This window comes from Triticum aestivum, chromosome 2D, assembly GCF_018294505.1.
Source record: "Triticum aestivum cultivar Chinese Spring chromosome 2D, IWGSC CS RefSeq v2.1, whole genome shotgun sequence".
NCBI lineage: Eukaryota > Viridiplantae > Streptophyta > Magnoliopsida > Poales > Poaceae > Triticum > Triticum aestivum.
Genome location: NC_057799.1, coordinates 245200480 through 245211395, shown reverse-complemented (window position 1 = coordinate 245211395; position 10916 = coordinate 245200480).

Below are 10916 nucleotides of genomic sequence, written 5' to 3'. Positions count from 1 at the left end.
CAGCGGGCCGAGCTCTTCATTGGCGGTCTGCCGGACCACATCCGCGTGGACGTGGAGATGCGCGCGCCACAGGACCTCCAGACGGCCATGTACTATGCCCGCGCCTTCGAGCGTCGTGCGGTGGCCATGCAGCAGGCGCCACCGTCCCGGGCCGCCCGACAACCCCCCCCCCCCCTCGGCCGACACCACCAGCGCCGGGGCGTCCTGCCCAGACCCTCGCAACACCCAACGCCCCGGCCGCGGCACGCCCATTCCGTTGGCTAACCCCGGCCGAGCAGCTCGAGCGCCGTCGTCAGGGGTTGTGCTACAACTGCGACGAGCCCTACGTTCCGGGCCATGTTTTCCCGCGCCTCTTCTACTTGGAGGCTGCAGACTGCATCGAGGAGGACGCCGCCGCCACCAGGCTCGATGACCCGACCGCTCCATTTGATGCCGAGGTTCCCCCGGGCCCCGACCAGGCGAACGCCCTCGTGGTCTCCCTCCATGCCCTCGCGGGCATCCGGACGGAGAAGACTATGCTGCTGCCGGTGACGATCTACGGGGAGCGGTTCCTCGCGCTGCTGCATACGGGCTCCACCCACAACTTCTTGCCCGGGGCCACCATGCGACGCCTAGCACCGCAACCGATTGGCGGGGAGCAGCTAAGTTACCGTGGACAATGGTGACCATCTACACTGCAAGGGTATTGCTCGGCATGTCCCCATCACCATCGGCGACGAGCACTTCACCATCACCTGCGTCGGCATTGACTTGGGCTGCTTCGACTTCATCCTCGGCGTCAACATTTTGCGGACCCTGGGTCCCATCCTCTGGGATTTAGACGCCATGACGATGATCTTCTGGCACCTGGGGCGCCGCGTCCGATGGGAGGGCGTGGGTGGCGCCGCCCCGGCGGTGCCCCAGCCCCGGTTGACGGCGGCCGCCGTCGACGCAGAGCACCCCCTGTTGGCTAGCCTGTTCCAGCAGCACAGCGACCTCTTCGACGAGCCACAGGGCCTCCCGCCAGTCCGGCCCTACGACCACCGCATCCACCTACTGCTGGACACAGCTCCTGTCGCCGTGCGGCCGTACCGCTAACCCCAGCTGCAGAAGCATGAGCTGGAGTGGCAGTGTGCGGTCATGCTCACCCAGGGCATCATCCGGATTTCGACATCATAGTTCTCTGTGCCGGTGCTCCTTGTGTTGGGGAACGTGGTAATTTCAAAAAAATTCCTACGCACACGCAAGATCATGGTGATGCATAGCAACGAGATGGGAGAGCGTTGTCCACGTACCCTCGTAGACCGAAAGCGGAAGCGTTATCACAACGCGGTTGATGTAGTCGTACGTCTTCACGATCCGACCGATCAAGTACCGAACGCACGGCACCTCCGAGTTCTACACACGTTCAGCTCGATGACGCCCCTCGAACTCCGATCCAGCCGAGTGTTGAGGGAGAGTTTCGTCAGCACGACGGCGTGGTGACGATGACGATGTTCCACCGACGCAGGGCTTCGCCTAAGCTCCGCAACGGTATTATCGAGGTGTAATATGGTGGAGGGGGGCACCGCACACGGCTAAGAGATCTCAAGGATCAATTGTTGTGTCTATGGGGTGCCCCCTGCCCCCGTATATAAAGGAGCAAGGGAGGAGGAGGCCGGCCCTAGGAGGGGGCGCACCAAGTGTGGAGTCCTACTAGGACTCCCTAGTCCTAGTAGGATTCCACCTCCCATATGGAATAGGAAAAGAGGAAGGGAAAAAGAGAAGGAAGGAAGGGGGCGCCCCCTTCCCTAGTCCAATTCGGACCAGACCAAGGGGAGGGGTGCGGCCACCCTTGAGGCCCTTTTCCTTCTTTCCCGTATGGCCCAATAAGGCCCAATACGTATTCCCGTAACTCTCCGGTACTCCGAAAAATACCCGAATCACTCGGAACCTTTCCGAAGTCCGAATATAGTCGTCCAATATATCGATCTTTACGTCTCGACCATTTCGAGACTCCTCGTCATGTCCCCGATCTCATCCGGGACTCCGAACTCCTTCGGTACATCAACATACATAAACTCATAATAAAATTGTCATCGTAACTTTAAGCGTGCGGACCCTACGGGTTCGAGAACTATGTAGACATGACCGAGACACGTCTCCGGTCAATAACCAATAGCGGGACCTGGATGCCCATATTGGCTCCCACATATTCTACGAAGATCTTTATCGGTCAGACCGCATAACAACATACGTTGTTCCCTTTGTCATCGGTATGTTACTTGCCCGAGATTCGATCGTCGGTATCTCGATACCTAGTTCAATCTCGTTACCGGCAAGTCTCTTTACTCGTTCCGTAACACATCATCCCGCAACTAACTTATTAGTCACAATGCTTGCAAGGCTTATAGTGATGTGCATTACCGAGTGGGCCCAGAGATACCTCTCCGACAATCGGAGTGACAAATCCTAATCTCGAAATACGCCAACCCAACAAGTACCTTTGGAGACACCTGTAGAGCACCTTTATAATCACCCATTTACGTTGTGACGTTTGGTAGCACACAAAGTGTTCCTCCGGTAAACGGGAGTTGCATAATCTCATAGTCATAGGAACATGTATAAGTCATGAAGAAAGCAATAGCAACATACTAAACGATCGGGTGCTAAGCTAACGGAATGGGTCAAGTCAATCACGTCATTCTCCTAATGAGGTGATCCCGTTAATCAAATGACAACTCATGTCTATGGCTAGGAAACATAACCATCTTTGATTAACGAGCTAGTCAAGTAGAGGCATACTAGTGACACTCTGTTTGTCTATGTATTCACACATGTATTATGTTTCCGGTTAATACAATTCTAGCATGAATAATAAACATTTATCATGATATAAGGAAATAAATAATAACTTTATTATTGCCTCTAGGGCATATTTCCTTCATTCTCCCACTTGCACTAGAGTCAATAATCTAGTTCACATCGCCATGTGATTTAACATGAATAGTTCACATCACCATGTGATTAACACCCATAGTTCACATCGTCATGTGACCATCACCCAAGAGGTTTACTAGAGTCAGTAATCTAGTTCACATTGCTATGTGATTAACACCCAAAGAGTACTAAGGTGTGATCATGTTTTGCTTGTGAGATAATTTTAGTCAACGGGTCTGTCATATTCAGATCCGTAAGTATTTTGCAAATTTCTATGTCTACAATGCTCTGCATGGAGCTACTCTAGCTAATTGCTCCCACTTTCAATATGTATCTAGACCGAGACTTAGAGTTATCTAGATTAGTGTCAAAACTTGCATTGACGTAACCTTTTACGACGAGCCTTTTGGCACTTCCATAATCGAGAAACATATCCTTATTCCAGTAAGGATAATTTTGACCGCTGTCCAGTGATCTACTCCTAGATCACTATTGTACTCCCTTGCAAAAATCAGTGTAGGGTATACAATAGATCTGGTACACAGCATGGCATACTTTATAGAACCTATGGCCGAGGCATAGGGAATGACTTTCATTCTTTTTCTATCTTCTGCCGTGGTCGGGTTTTGAGTCTTACTCAATTTCACACCTTGTAACACAGCCAAGAACTTTTTCTTTGACTGTTCTATTTTGAACTACTTCAAAATCTTGTTAAGGTATGTACTCATTGAAAAACTTTATCAAGCGTCTTGATCTATCTCTATAGATCTTGATGCTCAATATGTAAGCAGCTTCACCGAGGTCTTTCTTTGAAAAACTCCTTTCAAACACTCCTTTATGCTTTGCAGAATAATTCTACATTATTTCCGATCAACAATATGTCATTCACATATACTTATCAGAAATGCTGTAGTGCTCCCACTCACTTTCTTGTAAATACAGGCTTCACCGCAAGTCTGTATAAAACTATATCCTTTGATCAACTTATCAAAGCGTATATTCCAACTCCGAGATGCTTGCACCAGTCCATAGATGGATCGCTGGAGCTTGCATATTTTGTTAGCACCTTTAGGATTGACAAAACCTTCTGGTTGCATCATATACAACTCTTCTTTAATAAATCCATTAAGGAATGCAGTTTTGTTTATCCATTTGCCATATTTCATAAAATGCGGCAATTGCTAACATGATTCAGACAGACTTAAGCATAGATACGAGTGAGAAACTCTCATCGTAGTCAACACCTTGAACTTGTCGAAAAACCTTTTTGCGACAATTCTAGCTTTGTAGATAGTAACACTACTATCAGCGTCCGTCTTCCTCTTGAAGATCCATTTATTCTCAATTGCTTGCCGATCATCGGGCAAGTCAACCAAAGTCCATACTTTGTTCTCATACATGGATCTCATCTCAGATTTCATGGCCTCAAGCCATTTTGCGGAATCTGGGCTCACCATCGCTTCTTCATAGTTCGTAGGTTCGTCATGGTCTAGTAACATAACCTCCAGAACAGGATTACCGTACCACTCTGGTGCGGATCTTACTCTGGTTTACCTACGAGGTTTGGTAATAACTTGATCTGAAGTTACATGATCATCATCATTAACTTCCTCACTATTGGTGTAGGAGTCACAGGAACAGATTTCTGTGATGAACTACTTTCCAATAAGGGAGCAGGTACAGTTACCTCATCAAGTTCTACTTTCCTCCCACTCACTTCTTTCGAGAGAAACTCCTTCTCTAGAAAGGATCCATACTAAGCAACGAATGTCTTGCCTTCGGATCTGTGATAGAAGGTGTACCCAACTGTCTCCTTTGGGTATCCTATGAAGACACATTTCTCCGATTTGGGTTTGAGCTTATCAGGATGAAACTTTTCACATAAGCATCGCAACCCCAAACTTTAAGAAACGACAACTTTGGTTTCTTGCCAAACCACAGTTCATAAGGCGTCGTCTCAACGGATTTTGATGGTGCCCTATTTAACGTGAATGCAGCTGTCTCTAATGCATAACCCCAAAACGATAGTGGTAAATTGGTAAGAGACATCATAGATTGCACTATATCCAATAAAGTACGGTTATGACGTTCGGACACACCATTATGACTGTGGTGTTCCAGGTGGCGTGAAGTAGTGAAACTATTTCACATTGTTTTAACTGAAGGCCAAACTCGTAACTTAAATACTCTTCTCCACGATCAGATCGTAGAAACTTTATTTTCTTGTTACGATGATTTTCTGCTTCACTCTGAAATTATATGAACTTTTCAAATGTTTCAGACTCTTGTTTCATTAAGTAGATATACCCATATCTGCTCAAATCATCTGTGAAGGTCAGAAAATAATGATACCTGCTACGAGCCTCAATATTCATCGGACCACATACATCTGTATGTATGATTTCCAACAAATCTGTTGCTCTCTCCATAGTTCCGGAGAACGGCGTTTTAGTCATCTTGCCCATGAGGCACGGTTCGCAAGCATCAAGTGATTCATAATCAAGTGATTCCAAAATCCCATCAGTATGGAGTTTCTTCATGCGCTTTACACCAATATGACCTAAACGGCAGTGCCACAAATAAGTTGCACTATCATTATTAACTTTGCATCTTTTGGCTTCAATATTATGAATATGTGTATCACTACGATCGAGATCCAACAAACCATTTTCGTTGGTGTGTATGACCATAGAAGGTTTTATTCATGTAAACAGAACAACAATTGTTCTCTAATTTAAATGAATAACCGTATTGCAATAAACATGATCAAATCATATTCATGCTCAACGCAAACACCAAATAACACTTATTTAGTTTCAACACTAATCCCGAAAGTACAGGGAGTGTGCGATGATGATCATATCAATCTTGGAACTACTTCCAACACACATCGTCACCTCGCCTTTTACTAGTCTCTGTTTATTCTGCAACTCCCGTTTTCGAGTTACTACTCTTTAGCAACTGAACCAGTATCAATTACCGAGGGGTTGCTATAAACACTAGTAAAGTACACATCAATAATCTGTATATCAAATATACCTTTGTTCACTTTTACTAGTCTTTGTTTATTCTGCAACTCCCATTTCGAGTTACTACTCTTAGCAACTGAATCAATATCAATTACCGAGGGGTTGCTATAAACACTAGTAAAGTACACATCAATAATCTGTATATCAAATATACCTTTGTTCACTTTGCCATCCTTCTTATCCACCAAATAGTTGGGATAGTTCCGCTTCTAGTGACCAGTCCCTTTGCAGTAGAAGCACTTAGTTTCAGGCTTAGGACCAGTCTTAGGTTTCTTCACTTGAGCAGCAACTTGCTTGCCGTTCTTCTTGAAGTTCCCCTTCTTCCCTTTGCCCTTTTCTTGAAACTAGTGGTCTCGTCAACCATCAACACTTGATGTTTTTCTTGATTTCTACCTTCGTCGATTTCAGCATCACGAAGAGCTCGGGAATTACTTTCGTCATCCCTTGCATACTATAGTTCATCACGAAGTTCTACTAACTTGGTGATGGTGACTAGAGAATTCTGTCAATCACTATTTTATCTGGAAGATTAACTCCCACTTGATTCAAGCGATTGTAGTACCCAGACAATCTGAGCACATGCTCACTAGTTGAGCGATTCTCCTCCATCTTTTAGCTATAGAACTTGTTGGAGACTTCATATCTCTCAACTCGGGTATTTGCTTGAAATATTAACTTCAACTCCTGGAACATCTCATATGGTCCATGACGTTCAAAACGTCTTTGAAGTCCCGATTCTAAGCCGTTAAGCATGGTGCACTAAACTATCAAGTAGTCATCATATTGAGCTAGCCAAACGTTCATAACGTCTGCATCTGCTCCTGCAATAGGTCTGTCACCTAGCGGTGCATCAAGGACATAATTTTTCTGTGCAGCAATGAGGATAATCCTCAGATCACGGATCCAATCCGCATCTTTGCTACTAACATCTTTCAACATAATTTTTCTCTAGGAACATATCAAAAATAAACACAGGGAAGCAACAACGCGAGCTATTGATCTACAACATAATTTGCAAAATACTATCAGGACTAAGTTCATGATAAATTTAAGTTCAATTAATCATATTACTTAAGAACTCCCACTTAGATAGACATCCCTCTAATCCTCTAAGTGATCACGTGATCCATATCAACTAAACCATGTCCGATCATCACGTGAGATGGAGTAGTTTCAATGGTGAACATCACTATGTTGATCATATCTACTATATGATTCACGCTCGACCTTTCGGTCTCCGTGTTCCGAGGCCATATCTGTTATATGCTAGGCTCGTCAAGTTTAACCTGAGTATTCCGCGTGTGCAACTGTTTTGCACCCGTTGTATTTGAACGTAGAGCCTATCACACCCGATCATCACGTGGTGTCTCAGCACGAAGAACTTTCGCAACGGTGCATACTCAGGGAGAACACTTATACTTTGATAATTTAGTGAAGGATCATCTTATAATGCTACCGTCAAACAAAGCAAGATAAGATGCATAAAGGATTAACATCACATGCAATCAATATAAGTGATATGATATGGCCATCATCATCTTGTGCTTGTGATCTCCATCTCCGAAGCACCGTGCTTGTGATCTCCATCTCCGAAGCACCGTCATGATCACCATCGTCACCGGCGCGACACCTTGATCTCCATCGTAGCATCGTTGTCGTCTCGCCAACTTATTGCTTTTACGACTATCGCTACCGCTTAGTGATAAAGTAAAACTATTACATGGCGATTGCATCTCATACAATAAAGCGACAACCATATGGCTCCTGCCAGTTGCCGATAACTCGGTTACAAAACATGATCATCTCATACAACACATTATATCACATCATGTCTTGACCATATCACATCACAACATGCCCTGCAAAAACAAGTTAGACGTCCTCTACTTTGTTGTTGCAAGTTTTACGTGGCTGCTACGGGCTTAGCAAGAACCGTTCTTACCTACGCATCAAAACCACAACGATAGTTTGTCAAGTTGGTGCTGTTTTAACCTTCGCAAGGACCGGGCGTAGCCACACTCGGTTCAACTAAAGTGAGAGAGACAGACACCCGCCAGTCACCTTTAAGCAACGAGTGCTCGCAACGGTGAAACCAGTCTCGCGTAAGCGTACGCGTAATGTCGGTCCGGGCCGCTTCATCTCACAATACCGCTGAACCAAAGTATGACATGCTGGTAAGCAGTATGACTTATATCGCCCACAACTCACTTGTGTTCTACTCGTGCATAGCATCAACGCATAAAACCAGGCTCGGATGCCACTGTTGGGGAACGTAGTAATTTCAAAAAAATTCCTACGCACACGCAAGATCATGGTGATGCATAGCAACGAGAGGGGAGAGTGTTGTCCACGTACCCTCGTAGACCGAAAGCGGAAGCGTTATCACAACGCGGTTGATGTAGTCGTACGTCTTCACGATCCGACCGATCAAGTACCGAACGCACGGCACCTCCGAGTTCTACACACGTTCAGCTCGATGACGTCCCTCGAACTCCGATCCAGCCGAGTGTTGAGGGAGAGTTTCGTCAGCACGACGGCGTGGTGACGATGATGATGTTCCACCGACGCAGGGCTTCGCCTAAGCTCCGCAACGGTATTATCGAGGTGTAATATGGTGGAGGGGGGCACCGCACACGGCTAAGAGATCTCAAGGATCAATTGTTGTGTCTATGGGGTGCCCCCTGCCCCCGTATATAAAGGAGCAAGGGAGGAGGAGGCCGGCCCTAGGAGGGGGCGCACCAAGTGTGGAGTCCTACTAGGACTCCCTAGTCCTAGTAGGATTCCACCTCCCATATGGAATAGGAAAAGAGGAAGGGAAAAAGAGAAGGAAGGAAGGGGGCGCCCCCCTTCCCTAGTCCAATTCGGACCAGACCAAGGGGAGGGGTGCGGCCACCCTTGAGGCCCTTTTCCTTCTTTCCCGTATGGCCCAATAAGGCCCAATACGTATTCCCGTAACTCTCCGGTACTCCGAAAAATACCCGAATCACTCGGAACCTTTCCGAAGTCCGAATATAGTCGTCCAATATATCGATCTTTACGTCTCGACCATTTCGAGACTCCTCGTCATGTCCCCGATCTCATCCGGGACTCCGAACTCCTTCGGTACATCAACATACATAAACTCATAATAAAACTGTCATCGTAACTTTAAGCGTGCGGACCCTACGGGTTCGAGAACTATGTAGACATGACCGAGACACGTCTCCGGTCAATAACCAATAGCGGGACCTGGATGCCCATATTGGCTCCCACATATTCTACGAAGATCTTTATCGGTCAGACCGCATAACAACATACGTTGTTCCCTTTGTCATCGGTATGTTACTTGCCCGAGATTCGATCGTCGGTATCTCGATACCTAGTTCAATCTCGTTACCGGCAAGTCTCTTTACTCGTTCCGTAACACATCATCCCGCAACTAACTCATTAGTCACAATGCTTGCAAGGCTTATAGTGATGTGCATTACCGAGTGGGCCCAGAGATACCTCTCCGACAATCGGAGTGACAAATCCTAATCTCGAAATACGCCAACCCAACAAGTACCTTTGGAGACACCTGTAGAGCACCTTTATAATCACCCATTTACGTTGTGACGTTTGGTAGCACACAAAGTGTTCCTCCGGTAAACGGGAGTTGCATAATCTCATAGTCATAGGAACATGTATAAGTCATGAAGAAAGCAATAGCAACATACTAAACGATCGGGTGCTAAGCTAACGGAATGGGTCAAGTCAATCACGTCATTCTCCTAATGAGGTGATCCCGTTAATCAAATGACAACTCATGTCTATGGCTAGGAAACATAACCATCTTTGATTAACGAGCTAGTCAAGTAGAGGCATACTAGTGACACTCTGTTTGTCTATGTATTCACACATGTATTATGTTTCCGGTTAATACAATTCTAGCATGAATAATAAACATTTATCATGATATAAGGAAATAAATAATAACTTTATTATTGCCTCTAGGGCATATTTCCTTCAGTCTCCCACTTGCACTAGAGTCAATAATCTAGTTCACATCGCCATGTGATTTAACATGAATAGTTCACATCACCATGTGATTAACACCCATAGTTCACATCGTCATGTGACCATCACCCAAAGGGTTTACTAGAGTCAGTAATCTAGTTCACATCGCTATGTGATTAACACCCAAAGAGTACTAAGGTGTGATCATGTTTTGCTTGTGAGATAATTTTAGTCAACGGGTCTGTCACATTCAGATCCGTAAGTATTTTGCAAATTTCTATGTCTACAATGCTCTGCATGGAGCTACTCTAGCTAATTGCTCCCACTTTCAATATGTATCTAGACCGAGACTTAGAGTCATCTAGATTAGTGTCAAAACTTGCATCGACGTAACCTTTTACGACGAGCCTTTTGTCACTTCCATAATCGAGAAACATATCCTTATTCCAGTAAGGATAATTTTGACCGCTGTCCAGTGATCTACTCCTAGATCACTATTGTACTCCCTTGCCAAAATCAGTGTAGGGTATACAATAGATCTGGTACACAGCATGGCATACTTTATAGAACCTATGGCCGAGGCATAGGGAATGACTTTCATTCTTTTCTATCTTCTGCCGTGGTCGGGTTTTGAGTCTTACTCAATTTCACACCTTGTAACACAGGCAAGAACTCTTTCTTTGACTGTTCTATTTTGAACTACTTCAAAATCTTGTTAAGGTATGTACTCATTGAAAAACTTATCAAGCGTCTTGATCTATCTCTATAGATCTTGATGCTCAATATGTAAGCAGCTTCACCGAGGTCTTTCTTTGAAAACTCCTTTCAAACACTCCTTTATGCTTTGCAGAATAATTCTACATTATTTCCGATCAACAATATGTCATTCACATATACTTATCAGAAATGTTGTAGTGCTCCCACTCACTTTCTTGTAAATACAGGCTTCACCGCAAGTCTGTATAAAACTATATCCTTTGATCAACTTATCAAAGCGTATATTCCAACTCCGAG